General features: G+C 46.7%; 1 protein-coding gene across 4 annotated transcripts in view; it reads left to right on the forward strand.

Moving 5' to 3' along the window:
• The window catches only part of DNAJB6 (DnaJ heat shock protein family (Hsp40) member B6), a 739852-nt gene that overhangs the window by 363879 nt on the left and 360749 nt on the right, over positions 1-15224 (forward strand). The window lies entirely within an intron of this gene.

Raw genomic sequence — 15224 nt, forward strand, 5'->3', positions numbered from 1 at the left:
CTCAGGTAGATCTGTTCGCCACCAGCCTAAACAGGAAATGCGACCTGTTCTGCTCAAGGGAATTTCCCCCGAGAGGAGCTCCTGGAGACGCGTTCATAGTGGACTGGGAGTTTCCGCTTCTGTATGCGTTCCCACCGGTCCCTGTCATTTCTCAAATGATCAGGAGATTGAGAAGATTCTGGCGAACCATGATCCTAATTGCCCCGGATTGAGCCAGGAGAACGTGGTACCCGGACCTTCTAGACTTGTCCATCTGCCCTCCAATTCGACTTCCACTCAGAGAGAACCTACTCTCACAGAAGGGAGGTCAGGTTCTCCATCCAGACATCAAAACCCTCAACCGTCACGCTTGGCTTCTGAAAGGCTGAGGTACAAGGATTGGGACCTCCCGGATGATGATATGGAGGTGTTGCTTTCGGCAAGGAGGCCAGCAACAAAGTCTTTATACCGCTGCCGCTGGAACAGATTTTGCAGCTGGTGTAGAGAACAGAATATCGACCCTTTTTCATGTGGTACACCAATGGTTTTGTCCTTTCTACTATATTTGGCAAATTTAGGTCTTCAAGTTGGCACCATTAAGGGCTATCTCGCAGCGCTATCCATCTTTAAGCGTACTGCAGAAGAACCATCCTATTTCAAATTACCCTTGGTAATACAGTTTCTAAAGGGGTTAACCAATGTTTATCCCCCAAGACCATTCCAAGTTCCCCTATGGGATTTAAACTTAGTACTAACTTTCCTGATGGTTACACCTTTCGAACCTCTCCATTCTTGTTCGTTAAGATTCCTTACCCTTAAAACTGTTTTATTAATAGCACTTACATCTGCTAGAAGGGTGAGCGAATTACAAGCTCTTTCTTGTAAACCCCCTCATACAATATTTCACAAAGACAAAGTTGTCCTGCAAGTGAAGCCTAATTTCCTCCCAAAGGTGGTTTCTGAATTCCATATCACTCAGAAGATTACCCTACCATCTTTCTATCCTCCTCCTCATCCGGGGAAAGAGGAAGAGAGGTTACACAGGCTAGACCCTAGGAGGGCTTTAACTTTTTACATTAGTAGACTAGCCAGGATAAGACAGGCAGACCAGCTGTTTGTAGGTTACACAGGTCACAAGCTGGGGTTACCAATAACTAAGCAGACCATTTCCAGATGGATCATTCTAGCCATTCTGGAATGTTATAAACTGGCAGGGAAAGAGCCCCCTCAAAACCTTAGGGCTCATTCGTCCAGAGGTATTGCAGCTTCATCGGCCCTCAAAAGAGGCGTGCCGGTTAAAGACATATGTGCGGCCGCTACATGGTCTTCTGTCCATACCTTTGCACGTTTTTACAATCTGGATTCCTCCTCCAGTCAAGAGACTAGGTTTGGAAGGGCTGTACTGCATTCTATTCATCAATAGAAGACAGCGTGAAGTCAGTACTCCCTCCTCCGATAATAGAATACTGCTATGGGAGCCTGCCTAAGATGAGAATACGTCGGAGGACACAATCCCTTCGAAGAACAAGTTACTTCTTACCTTGTAACGTTCTTTCGACGGGATGTTCCTCCGACGTATTCCTCATCGACCCTCCCATCCATCCCCGCAGTTCTACTTCCCTTGTTGTTGCAGCTTACGCTCCTTCAGGGTGATTAGTTAGTCCAGAAAGTATTATTGTGGGCTACAAAACGGAACTGAGCAACGGACGCTGCGCGCTGCCTTTATAGGCAGGATGACGTCGACGTCGATACGGCGGCTGTCGAAGGACATCGACTCGGAGGACGTCGACGCACAGCGCCCTCTAGAGAAAAATTTTTCCGAGGCCAGCAGAGCTGGAAGGAGATATCTAAGATGAGGAATACGTCGGAGGAACATCCCGTCGAAAGAACGTTACAAGGTAAGAAGTAACTTGTTCTTCAGTTGCATGGCTCCTAGTTACTGTGTTACTAACTTTAAAAGTAAATTGAAAAACATGCATGTGAAGTCATGCGTGATGTTTCCATGGGGACTAACAAATCAAGTGTAAATGCATGACAAATCAGCCAAAAGGGGAACAGAGTTGTGGAGTATGCCTACCTTGAATACTAGTTTAAAGTTATCCAGATAGTTTGTGGGAGCGTTCACTTGAATGCATATTAAGACTCAATTGTCTTCGGAATTTCGATGTAATGAAGAACGGCGTTCTGCTGAGTTTATATCTCTGAAATGGTTAGTCCATTCTGAAAAAGATCAAATGACGGGGACAGAGAGTGCCTCACGTTAGTGAAAAAATATTGAGGAAATCTAGTCACCTGACTGGTTTCACGTATCTCTTACCTTTTTCCAGAGTTAATTTGGAGAATTAATCTGGATGCATCCGCGCATGCAGTGCTCCGGTGGGTTAACAGCAAACTGTTCGAAACAGACAGAAGAAAGAAGAGGCGCAAAGTGCATGAAACCCTTTGATTGGGCTGCGTGTGTGTCGCGCTGCGATTGGAGAATGGAAGACGTGCCTTGCGACGTCTGATTTGATAGGTCAGGCGAGACAAGCCTCTCTAGACTGCAGTGGCAATCACTCCCGACGTCCTTGATGGGGGAGAGGAGGCAAAAAAGTTTAACTACTTCTAATTCGGATGCGTGTTTGCCATTCTGTGATTTAGAAGAGGAAAGACGTGCCTTTTGGCGGCTGAGGCTTAATAGGTCAGTCAGAACAAGCCTCTCACAATTGCTGCCAACGTGTCAAAAGCCGTGCTGCTTCCTGCAGCTGTACATGTAAGCCTAATTTGAATTTTAAAAGCAGATTGCATGTGCAATTAATGAGTAAATAAAGTAGAAAGTATAAACTATAAACAAAGGGCACTAGGTATGGCCTCTGAGTTAGGTCTTACTGTGATGCACACAAAAGAGAAATAGCACGAGCATGACTGAAAAGCGCCGATATTCGTATGGGGTTATTGTGGACTGAGTTGGACACAGAGAGGAGAAAGATGAAAAAGAGAAGAACAGAAAGAGCCAACGGGCACTTTGGAGGAAAATGGTTTAGAATAATTAATTAAATACATTATTTGAGATAAGCGGAGTTGTGCTCGTTTGCGAAATAGTTCGCGGACCCATCTTGGGTCTAAATGTGTCTGGTTCCGGGTGTGTGGTCCATAGATAACATAGCTACATAACATGTAGTGTGCATGCGCCGGTCAGAAGTTCAGTGTATTTAACTGTGTGTTCCAGTTGAATGAAATTGAATTGAATGATATACCAAATTGTGTGGTAAAAATTGTAAATGGAGAGACTATGAACCAAAAAAAGCTATACTATTTCAAAATGGCCAGGAGGAACAAAAAGCTGGCCAAAGCGAGAGTTGAAACAAATTTGTATGGAACCATAATTGTATGGAACGTGGCAGAGGTCTAGAAGGATTAGTGCGGCGCATCCTGCAGAGTCAGCGTCGATCTTAAGGTCATCACAGATTGATGCCAGAGTGGTTTCGATGCCGTGTCGTGGTCTGAAGCCTGATTGGGTGGGGTCCAGGAGGTTGTTGGCTTCGACAAATGCGTTTAGTTGGGAGTATGGGGTTCAATTGATGAGTTTTGCAAGGAATCTGGTATTCGAGATGGGGTGGTTTTTAAATTCTTTTTTTAGAAGATGTTTGACATGTGTAATCTTGAAGGCATCAGGAAAGATTCCAGAGCCGAGGGAGTTGTTTAGGATGGTTCTTGCATGCTCTCCTGCGCAGGTGGATGAAAATATTTCTTTGAGGACTGAGGCGGGGCAGCGGTCAAGGAGGGGAGCCAGAGGGTTTTCGAGCAGAAAAGTCGAGAAATTTGTCTCTGGAGAGAGGTTTGAAGGAGTCGAAGGTGGGTGTAGTAGTTGCGGAGGTGGGCGGGGGGTGGGTGGTAGGGTGGACGGATTTTGTGGCGGTGAGAGGAGGGCTAGTTTGTTGTTAGAAGTCGTTCTGTAGAGAGCAGTGGTGTAGAAGTGGAGCAAGAGTGAGTCGGAGTGATTGAGATGAGGTAGATTGGGCTGAGGTACAGGTTGGTTTGACAAACTCGGAAATGATTTTGTGGAGTTCCTTGCTGGGGTTTCCACAGTTAAGAATTCGGTTGTTGTAGTGGGCTTTTTTGGCTTTTTGGATTTCAGCTTTATAGTAGCGATGATGAATGGCGAAGGTGGATCTACTCAGAATTGTTGTTTTCCACCATTTGCATTCCAGGGATTTATTTAGTTGTTTTGCAATCTTCAGCTCATGAGTAAACCATTTGGGGTAGGGAAGGCTTCATGAGCAACAAGGGCAAAGTCGTCAGATAACCAGGTTTCTGTGATGAAGACTAGGTTGGGATTGTCGGAGGAGAGGAGATTAAAGATGTTATGTCTGTTTTTTGCTACAGAGCGGGCATTAAAAAGGATGCATCTTACTTCGGACTGTGGGTTTATCCTGGAGGTTGTAGGGGTGTGGATGGGTGGCGGAGTTGTGGGAGTTGTGGGAGTGGCGGGGGAGGGTGGTGGGTGTTGGTCAGGGTTAGCAAGGGTGGGGTGGCCGCGGGTTCTGGTTGGTAGCGGACTGGTCGATGGAGGTTGGGAAGAGTAGGCGGGCGGACGAGGGTGTGAGCAGGGGGAGGACGATAACTTTAAAAAGACACTATGGGGAGTCTTAAAAAAATGACACCCACAAAAAGAGTTAAAGATTATGCGAGTGTGGAGAAAGGTTCCCACTCACTGAGGTATTTATCCCACTAGTAAAGCAAAAAAAATCTTGGGTTGACCCAGGTCAGGAAGATTTACTAGTTCTGTGAACATTATCTAACAGGAGGGAAGGTCCCTCTTCAAGCCCTGCACCAAGTGTGAGCTACTTAATGTATGTGTTGAGGACAAGCACCTGCAATGCCTCGACTGCCTGCATATGGACCACAAGGAGGTGGAGTGTGAGATAAGCCTCTGGTTCTCCAAGAAGACGAGGGGTAGGCACAGTAGACTGGCAGGGTGGCCGAACGCCAAGGCCTCTGTCCCATGCTCCGAGCAGGGTCATGCCTCACCCAGCACCGGCTGGTCTGAGGATCGGTTTTCTAAGTCCTTTGAGGGCGTCTTATCCATGGGGGTCCAAGACAAGGCCAAGAACCGCAGGTCCGAGTCCACCGGGTTCGCCGCGGAAACGGGCCTCATGGTGTACGGGGAGCGATGAGCATCACTCTCCATTGCCAGTCAGCAATCAGGATCCTCTTAGAAAAAGAAATCATCCAACCCGGCTAAACTGCGGGAGAAGCCAGAGAAACTGCGGACGGAGTTCTGTGCAGATCGGGCCCCAAGAAACCCCAATCTGCACAGGATAAGACTTTGTCGACGACATAGTTGGTGGTGGCTGCTCTCACGACGGCTAAGGGGGCCTAACCCTGTGAAGGTAGCCCCTGCAGCACAGAAAGTATCCCTGCCCCGTGGTGCGAAACTGCCACAGTGACTTTGGCAAAGTCTGATGGCACGCCGGAAAAGGGAAATCCTGCTCAGACCCTGGTTCCAGCTCCTTGGAGGGCACGGGGAGGAGGGGGCAAAAAGAGGGGGGCTGTGGAGGAGGCTCTGAAACAGCCCTCCCAGTCCATGGCCCAAGCAATGGAGGTCTCGTCCAGACGACGAGGACCTGGAGTCCATACACAAGGTCCATGAGGATGTGGAAGAGGATGGCGATGACCGCGCAGGGCCTAGTATTTGCGATCCCGCCAGCTCAACCGAGGGGTGTGTCTCTAAACATTCCGTCGACCCTTCACACCTTTGTGTCGAGATCCAGAAGAGGATGCCACTGGGCCCGGTTTCAGTGGTCCCCCAGAATCCCCATCAGCTGCCAGCGAAGAAGAGGAAGAGTAATCTGATGCCCCCATTTCAGCCTCTACATCCGCGCCGGGCCCCCTGTCCCCCAGCGGACTCAGACATGGGCACGGATATGGCCACGACGACAAAGATATCGTCCCTTTTAGGGCAGCCACCCTGCTGTGAGTGACAGCTAGGCTGCAAATGAATGGGAGAGGCCTGCATGAAAGCAAGCTCTTTTGCAAGGAAGGGAGGATCGCCCACTGGACGAAGGAATCCAAAGAACAACTTGGAAGAGAAGCTTGCTGCAACTCCTGGACCATTGGTTTGCCCTGTGAAGCCCTGCTGCAGTGCTGAAGCTCCAAATTTGCGTCGACTAGAGAAGTCTTGCAAAGAACGACTTCTCCCCTTGGGTTGGTGGGACCAATCCACCCCATGATGAAATTGACTGGAAATCCTCTCTGCTGGCTGTACTTCCATTGCTGCTGCATGAACAGAGTGCCAGGGGACAGGAACACCAGAATAAATTGCATTGTTTTTAAGCCAGACCCAAGCTCCAGGAAGATCCTCCGGACTTTGTCGAAGCAGGACGGACCACGCCTGAGCCACCTCAACATTGCTGGACCCAGAAGCAAGGCAAGCCCACAAGGTGTACAAGAACCACGGGGTGCTATTCGAGAGAAGCTGAAACCGTGAAGTGCCACTGATCTGAACTTTGCCCATTGCTGCCACCAGCCTTCGTATCGTAGTACAGGAGTCCCCAGACTTCGTCCCTGTTTTTCCACTGACTGAGGTCCAGGAACAACAGGATCTGCCATACTAAAACTGGAACAGAAGCCAGCTGGAACCAATTTCTTCAGACCTAAGGTACTGTGAACTAAGGGGTACTTGCATCCTGTTGTGTAGCTTGCTTGCTCTCAGTTGAGGCTTGCATTTGCTGCCTGTTGCAGAGTTGCTTGCAGCTTTGCCCTTCACAAGCTTCCCAGCTTTTGGCACAACAGTGATTTATTTTTCAACAAAACTCTAACATTGTGCAAGACATTTTACTTTCCTTCAAGAAGACTTCGCTCAATTGACGTTGGCTGTCCTGACTCCCTGAAGGACTTTCTAACCTCCGACTTTGTGTTTGATCTGTCCCTTCAAAAGTCATACATTCTTTACTTGTATAGCTGGGAAAGGGTTAATCTACATTGCATTGGGGGAGGGGGAGGTTCAAAAGTGCTTACCTGTTTGAGAAACTTTTTAACTATTGCTTCCTTTTTTAACCTTTTCCTTTTTGCCGCAACTTCAGTGTTAGCAGGATGGTGTGCAGTACCCTTTGGGAGACTACAGCAACCTTGTCCTCCTGCAATAGGGAACCCAACCTTTGTTATAAGTCTGCACAGGTTGGTAGTGTGGCTGAGCAGCCAGACTGATCTCAAGAGGGGTTATTAAACAGTGACAGTTATTTAAATAAACGCTTATACGCAAGGTCTCTTGATTAAGCAATTATTAATTTAACAGTTATAGAAGCCTTCTTCAGAAGGGAGAAAAGCATGTAACACTTATAGTATACTTCAAAACACGCTCTGTTTCTCTTGATAAAATGATACCCATTGGGGATGGCACACAGACACTTCCTACACCCTCGGGTGACTTAAATAGCGAGGACACTGTGGACATAGATTTATCACTGGTACATTTAGAGCAATACTGGGTTTGGGTGTTAAGGATTGGATGGGGGAATTAAAAAAGGTTAACAAAATTCATAAACTGGTACGTACTTTGTAAACCCTCCAATGCAAAGTAAATTAACCCTTTCCTGGAGGAAAAATAAAAGCACAAAGTCAGAGGTAAGAGTCTGTCAAGGAGCCAGGACAGTCAATGTTAGTTGAGCAAAAGTCTAGGGGAGCTGAAGATCATCTTTGCAGGGAAGTAAGTCTGCACAATATTTTTATAAAAGTTTGTAGGGATAAGATTCACTTGAAGGGGAAAGCTGCAAGCAACTCTGCAATGGCAACAAGCAAGCTACACAAGGTTTACAGTACCTTTTGGTTAGAAGAAATGGTTCCAGGTGGCTTCTGTGCCTGTACAGCTCTGCAGATCCTGTTCCTCAGGACGTCTGCAGACTCATGCACTGCAATGGGAAGGTCAGCGGCAGCAATGGGAAAACTTCAATTCAGCGGCACTTCAGTTTCAGTTCCTCGCATCTATAGCAAATGGCAACACCGTGGTTCTCGAATACCACTTCAGACTTTCCTTGCATCTGGGTCCAGTATTCTGTTGAGGTGGCTCAGGCTTGGTCAGTCCTGCTTCCTGGGAGTCCGGAGAATCTTCCTGGAGTTTGGGTCTGACTTAAAAGCGATGCACTCGATGTGGTGTTCCTCTCCCTGGCACCTCTGTTCCTGCAGCAGCAATGGAAGTACAGCCAGCTCCGAGAGGATGTCCAGACAAGTTCACTTTGAGGTTGATTGGTCCAATCAACCCAAGGGGAGAAGTTGTTGTCCTCGCAGGGCTTCTCTAGTCGAGGTGAATTCAGAGCTTCAGTACAGCAGCAGGGCTTCACTGAGCAAACCAACGGTCCATGAGTTGCAGCAGGCATCTCTTCCAAGTCCTCCTTCGGATTACTTTGTCCAGTGGTAGACTCTGCCTTCCAAGCTAAAAGCCTCACATTTTATGCAGGTTTCTCCCATTCATTCCAACCTAGCTGTCAAACACACAGCAGGGTGGCTGTCCTCCCAAGGACAGCTAGCCGGCCAATCACCTTAGGGTGCATTCCTGTAACCAAGGGGATTAACCACAGGGGGTTTCGGGCACCTCTCTCACTACCTGCCCCTGCCAGACATGCTGCAGCCAGAGGCAGGCGTCACTCGTGAATCCCACCAAAGGCAAAACGACTAAGGGATCAAACCTGGTTTGGTGCGCAGAGTAAATCTCAAGAAGGACCTTTCCAACAAGAAATGGGTAAAAAAAAGAAGACTGGGCCATTTTGACAAAATGGGCACCCATGGGTGTTACACTGCAGCTGCGAGCGCAGCCCGCGATACAAATACACAATGGTAGGAAAAAGTAAACCACTGCCACTAGCCATTAATTGTAGAAAGGGTAACATAAAATATTACATGAGAAAGTCGACACAGGGTATACTAAGTAACCCCTCCAGCACACTATGGAAGACAGGGTGTGCTGGGTCTACAAAGTTACAAAAGTTAAGTAAAGTCAATTTTACTTTACTGCTCTTGGAAACAATAGTTTTGCCAAGAGAAAGTATTTAAACCCCGGGAAATCTAAAGGACTTGCCGTTGCCAATGCACTGAAGGTGCTGTGTGTCACAATATAAAAAGTGATGCATATGGAGTTTGTCAGACTCCAAAAACAGAATACAGAATCCAAATCAGACCAAAACACCTGGGTGAGGGAGGAAAAAGGGCTCACTCGCACCAAGATTAAAATTCAAAAAGTCCCAAATTCCAGTAAGAGAGCTGGAGGTCTCTCTAAGGAGCGAGGAAGTAAACTATATAAAAATGAACATTCTCCATAACACTAAGCATTCTCCTCCTCGAGCCATCTGCTCACCCGCCTCCAACTCCCTGAGGGTCAGACACTTCTCCAGGCAGAGTGGGGTAGGAGGTAGATCTGTCCTCGGCTGGGGCCTCCCACTGGAACAGCCTACCTGCCTCTCAAATTTGAGCAGGACCACCTACGATTCCGAAAGCAACTAAAGACCTTCCTTTTTGCTTCTGCTTTCTCTCCCCTGCTGATGTTGCTGTCTGCTGTGCTAACTGGTTACCTGGCGACCCTCTGAACCTTAATGGGCACCAGACTCCTGCACAACCAGTAGCCCCTTGCACTGACTGCCTTCAGTTCTCCCACGCACTTTGGGACTATCTGCAACTCTACAGTTCCCTGCCTCTCTGCACTTAATTGAAACAGACACCCCGGCAGCACTTAGTTGAGTTTGCATTTTGTACTCAGCACCCCCCCCCCCCCTTTTTCACCCTGGCACTTCGCCCTCAAACAATCTGAATGACATAGGCCCTAGTAAGATAGTTTGTTTTGTCCTCCCTTTGTCTCCCCTTTCTGGTCTTGTTGCACCTAGAAACACTTGTGTACAGGTGCGTTATAAATGACATGACCTATATTATATGTGCTCATGATGCGGCATGCCAGGCTCAAGACGAGATGCCTCCAGCTCCACCTGGCATCCTGCTGGGATTAGGAAATGGGGGCACAGTCAGAGAGGCTACCCATTCCCATGAGCCTTATGCATATGCATTGGATGTTCTTCTACAGCAACGTGACGGTGGGAGCCCCCTTCTCACAGCCGGAGCCATCCTTGGTGGTGACGGACTCCCCCCATCCTGGGCTGGGGAGCGACTCTGGACAAATACGCCATTCACCCTGGAGCCAGAGGCGGGCTTCACTCGTGAATCCGCCAAAGACAAAGCAAACAATGGGACCAAACCTGGTTTGGCGCGCAGAGTAAATCTCAAGAAGGACCTTTCCACAAAGAAATGGCGAAAAAAGACCACGAGGGCCATTTTGACAAAAATGGCACCATTGGGGGCTTTAACACAGCCTGCAGTAAATGCACACCATGGTAGTTTAAACAAAGCCACTGCCACTAGCCATTCAGTGAGAAAAAGGTAACGTAAAAAAAATGTTACATGAGAAGCTAGACGAAGAGGATACTAGGTAACCATTCCAGCACCCTATTGTAAGATAGTGTGTGTGCTGGGTCTAGAAAGTTACACATTTAAGTAAAGTCAATTTCACTTTACTGCGCTGGGAAACAGTAGTTTATCCCAGAGAAGGTATTTAAACCTTTGGGAAATCTGAAAGACTTCCCTGTGCCACTGCACTGAAGGTGCTATGTGACACAATGTAAAAGATGATGCCTATTAAGTTTGTCAGACTCCACAACCAAAAAGAAACAGAGTACAAAATCACATTAAAATACGAGAGTGGGAAAAAAAGATCTCTCTCTCCAGATTAAAAAAATCAAGTCCTCAAAATCCAGCAGAGTCGCTGGGCGGGTCTTGAAGGTGGAGGGAATTAGCACGTTTCTGAGAATTCTCCCTAACAGTGGTAATAAAGTTGTGGGAAAAAGTTAGGGAAGGAAACCATGGTTAACACGTTTCTCAAACAGGTAAGCACTTGTGAACCCCCAATGCATTGTAGATTAACCCTTTCCCAGCTATACAAGTAAGGTATGTATGGCTTTTTGGGGGGGGGACAGATCAACACAAAGTCAGAGGGTAAGAAGAGTCTTCAGGGAGCCAGGACAGCCAATATCACTTGAGCAAAGTCTAGGGGAGCTGAGGCACTTCTTGAAGGTAGGTAAAAGGCTTACACAATGTTAAGAGTTTTGTTGTAAAAGAAATCACTGTTGGGTCACAAGCGGACAGGCTTGAGAGGCAAAGCTGCAAGCAGCTCTGCAAAGGGCAGCCAATGCAAATCTCAACTGAAAACAAGCAAGCTACACACACAAGAAGTACGTACCCCTTAGTTCACAATAACTTCAGTCTGAAGAAAAAGGTCCAGCTGGCTTCTGGGCTTCTGTTCCTGTTGTAGTTCCTGTAGATCCTGGTGATCCTGGGCCTCGGTCGTGGGGTCTGCTAAGGTTTAAATACCTTCTCTGGGATAAACTGTCCCCCCACCCTGCAGTAAAGTGAAATTGACTTTGCTTACATTTGTAACTTTCTAGACCCAGCACACACTATCTTACCATAGGGTGCTGGAGGGGTTACTTAGTATACCCTTTGTCTAGCTTCTCATGTAACATTTTTTGTTACCCGTTCCTCACTGAATGGCTGGTGGCAGTGGTTTTGTTTTTACTACCATTGTGTGCATTTACAGTGGGCTGCGTTTGCAGCTGCAGTAAAGCACCGAAGGGTTCCATTTTTGACAAAATGGCCCTTGTTTTCTTTTTTCGCCATTTCTTTGTGGAAAAGTCTTTGAGATTTACTCTGCGCGCCAAACCAGGTTTGGTACCTTTCTTATTTTTTTTCGTTTTTTCTTTGGCGGGATTCTCAGTGAGGGAGGTGCCCGAAAATCCCTGTGCTTAGTCTCCTAGCAGACACAAATGCACTCTGTGATGATTGGCCGGCTGACTGTCCGTCAAGGACAGCCACCCTACTGGGTGACAGAGCTAGGCTGAAATGAAAGGGGAGAACTGTATAAAAGGCAAGTCTTTTGGCTTGAAAGGCAGTCTACCACTGGACGAAGGAACCGAAGAACAACTTGAAGGGGGCCTGCTGCAACTCCTGGACTGTTGGTTTGCCCGGTGTTGAAGCCCGGCTGCACTGCCGAAATGCCAAGTTTGCATCGACCGAGAAGCCCCTGCAAGGACGACTTCTCCCCTTGACTTGGTGGGACCAATGAACTCCAAAGTAAGCCACCTGGACCTACTTCTCGAAGCTGGTTGAATTTCCACCGAGTTGCTGCTCGAAACCGTAGAGCCAGGGAGAGAAACACCAGTTTGTGTGCGTTGCTTTTAAGTTGGCCAAGAGCTCCAGGAAGATCCTCCAGACTACCAGGAAGCAGGAGTGACTGAGCCTGAGCCCCCTCAACAGAGTGCAGGACCTCAGAAGAAAGGAAAGTCCATCTCGACAGCCAAGAACCGTGGTGTTGCTATTTGCGATAGACGCAAGGAGCTGAAACACTGAACAGCCACTGAAAGTGAAGTTTGCCGGTTGCATGTTTTGACCGTCCCAGTGCAGTGCAGGAGTCCCCCGACCTCCTCCCTCTTGTCCCCACGACTGAGGCCCAGGAGCAGTGAGATCTGCAGAGCTGCACAGGACCAGGAGTCATCTGCTGCATCTTTTCTTCATTTTAAAGATACTGTAAAAAGTCTAAGAACATACCTCTTGCTGTAGAGTTCCATGCATCTTCTACTACTCACAAGTCTAACAGCTTGTGGTCCTATACATTGATTCATCTTTTTCTTCAAAGACTTCTGAAACGTGCAAAGACTTTCCTACTTAACTTCACAAAAGTACTACAGCCCTTATAGACTCTTGCCTATTTATTTTGGCTTAGCCCGTTTCAACTGACTCTTATTGGGGGATCTGAAAGTATTTGCTTGCTTGAAATATTTGTGGTATCTTGTCTGCTCTAATAATCTTTCCCTTTTAACTTGCTCTGAACTAATTCTGAATGCCAACAGTAATACATTATTGTCAACAGAACCCTAGCGATTGAAGTTACTTGTGGGTGTAGGTCCCTGCTGTATGCCATCCCAAATGGTTATTTACTGATTCTGAACTTAAGAGATTGTACAATTTTGAAGTAAATTTGTGTGGTGTTTTACAGTGCTCCCTTCTGAAGAAGGCTTATATTAACTGATTGGTAAATAAATTAATAATTGTTTTATCAAGAAACCCTGTGTGTAAGTGTTTGCTTGAATACTTGTCACTGTGAACCTCTGTGTGCCCTTCTTGAGATAAACCTTGCTACTCGTCCACACTACCAACCTTTGTAGTACAGACTTATACCTAAGGTTTGTTTACTATTGCCAGGAGGTCAGGGTTGTTGTAGTGCACCATAAGGGTACTGCATACAATCTTGCCTAACACTCTTGGCATGTAAAGTTAATCACACTTTGATGCTCAGAACCGGATATTCCTAAAGGTCTTTCCTAAGGTCAGTTATATTTCGAGCATTTTTCTGCATTTAAAGTAGGACCTTATTCCGAGGTTTCACTTGAAAATACAAAAACTTTGCTCTCTCATTGAAGATGTATTTGCTACTTTGGAAAGTGCGCTCTGTGACTCGAGCGTCTGAGATCGCCTGCAATTGAGTTTGACCCCAGCAGCACTGCGAGCAGAGCTCTTGCTGCCTTCCCTACTTCCTGGACGAGGCGGGGCCCATCACGCACACGTGACGGATCACGTGACTGCAGCACAGCACAAATTGCCAGCCCAACCACCCTTGCAGCGTTAAGTCCTGGAGGCAGTAAGGGCTGGAGCTGCTGTTTTGCTGTTTGGTTGTGACTTGTCCTCGTGCCACGGCCATGTGAGTACATCAGACTAAGGTCTTACGCTCCTCCATCTGCTTAACTCTAAAGAGTAATTAGGGTAAGGTGGGGGAGAGTTGGACTTTGGCCGCTCCTCAAGCTGTCGGGCGTTCCTTACCCTATTACTGGGAGCTCCTTAAGATCTTCGATGTTTAATGGTTCTCTTTTATTGACTGACCTTTTTAAACAGATCTAGCAATTGATACATCTGCTCCCATATTCAGCTCTGATTTTTTTTTTATCCCTATTTTTGAAAGAGACCCATACCTATTGCATTCTAGTATAGTGTTTTAAACTGTATTTTTTGTGGTATTTCATGTATTTTCGTTAATCCTTGTATTCAGTGCATTCTATACATCGCACGGCATCTTACTGTAATTGTGTACTTTGTTCTGGTACCACAGACGCTTAAACTCATTAAGCGCTTATTATTGCGTGGTAATCCTTGTAACGCATTTCAATTAGCGTTTAAAGTGTTTTTTGTCTTTTTACTACTTCCACTTGCGCAGTCTACACTGGTACTAGATGCCTGTTATACGTCACAAGAAGTAGTCAAACTAGAAGGCTGCTTATGTCTTGTGTGCCGTATACGCTAAAAACAGACATGCCAGAAGTATCCGCAGCAACTCGCACGAGTAACATTTCGAATGTTGTGTTGATTAGTAAAGCTACTTCTGAGACAGCTGCACCAAAGGTAACGCTTAAAACCCCAGTAAACGGGAATAATCTCAAATCGAGTGAAGAAAAAAAGAGCTCCTCGCAAATTTCAAAAATCTATCACTCTTACCCCTGTAGTTAAAACACCCTCCCTAAATCGAGATATTAGGAATTTCTACGACAAGATAAATTATCTTTCAAGAGTGACTCATGCAAAAGGTCCGCTGGAAAGCATGCTGCCGGTAGCAAACAAGCAACCACTTGAATCTAAAAACACCTCATCTCTAGGTCTAACTGAGTCAATTCCTTCTGTGGTCATTTCTGACCAAACCTTACTTACCTTACCTCAATCTCCTGTTAAAAATGTTCAGGCTAATCAAATGGTAACTGTAGTCGAGGAAGAAAACCTGGATAACTCGGTCTCACTTGTCAGTGCAACATCCAAAACGCACTCTGTTACCGAGCCTAGGACAATTTTGCAGCCCCAAACCTCTTATCCACCAGTAGATGACACAGCTTGTGTGGATGTGATTGAGATTGACGTGAATGCTAAAGAATCTGTAATGATCAATACACCCTCACGCCAGTGCAATATTGACCTGGAGAGCTCGAGATTGTCTGTCATCACGGACTACAATCTCCCTGGTTATATGGACTCTACAAGGCACGCAATCGAAGAGTCCTTCATACAACCAACGCCGAGACGCTGCTTGTCAGCAAAATCCCCTAGTGACCCGCCTGTAAATCCGGCCCTCTTACAGATTACCTTAGGGGCCGTGAATACAACAATATCAAGCCTCTTCAAACTCTTTGAGGAAT

This window comes from Ambystoma mexicanum, chromosome 2q (genome assembly GCF_040938575.1).
Source record: "Ambystoma mexicanum isolate Mex_15411 chromosome 2q, UKY_AmexF1_1, whole genome shotgun sequence".
Lineage (NCBI taxonomy): Eukaryota > Metazoa > Chordata > Amphibia > Caudata > Ambystomatidae > Ambystoma > Ambystoma mexicanum.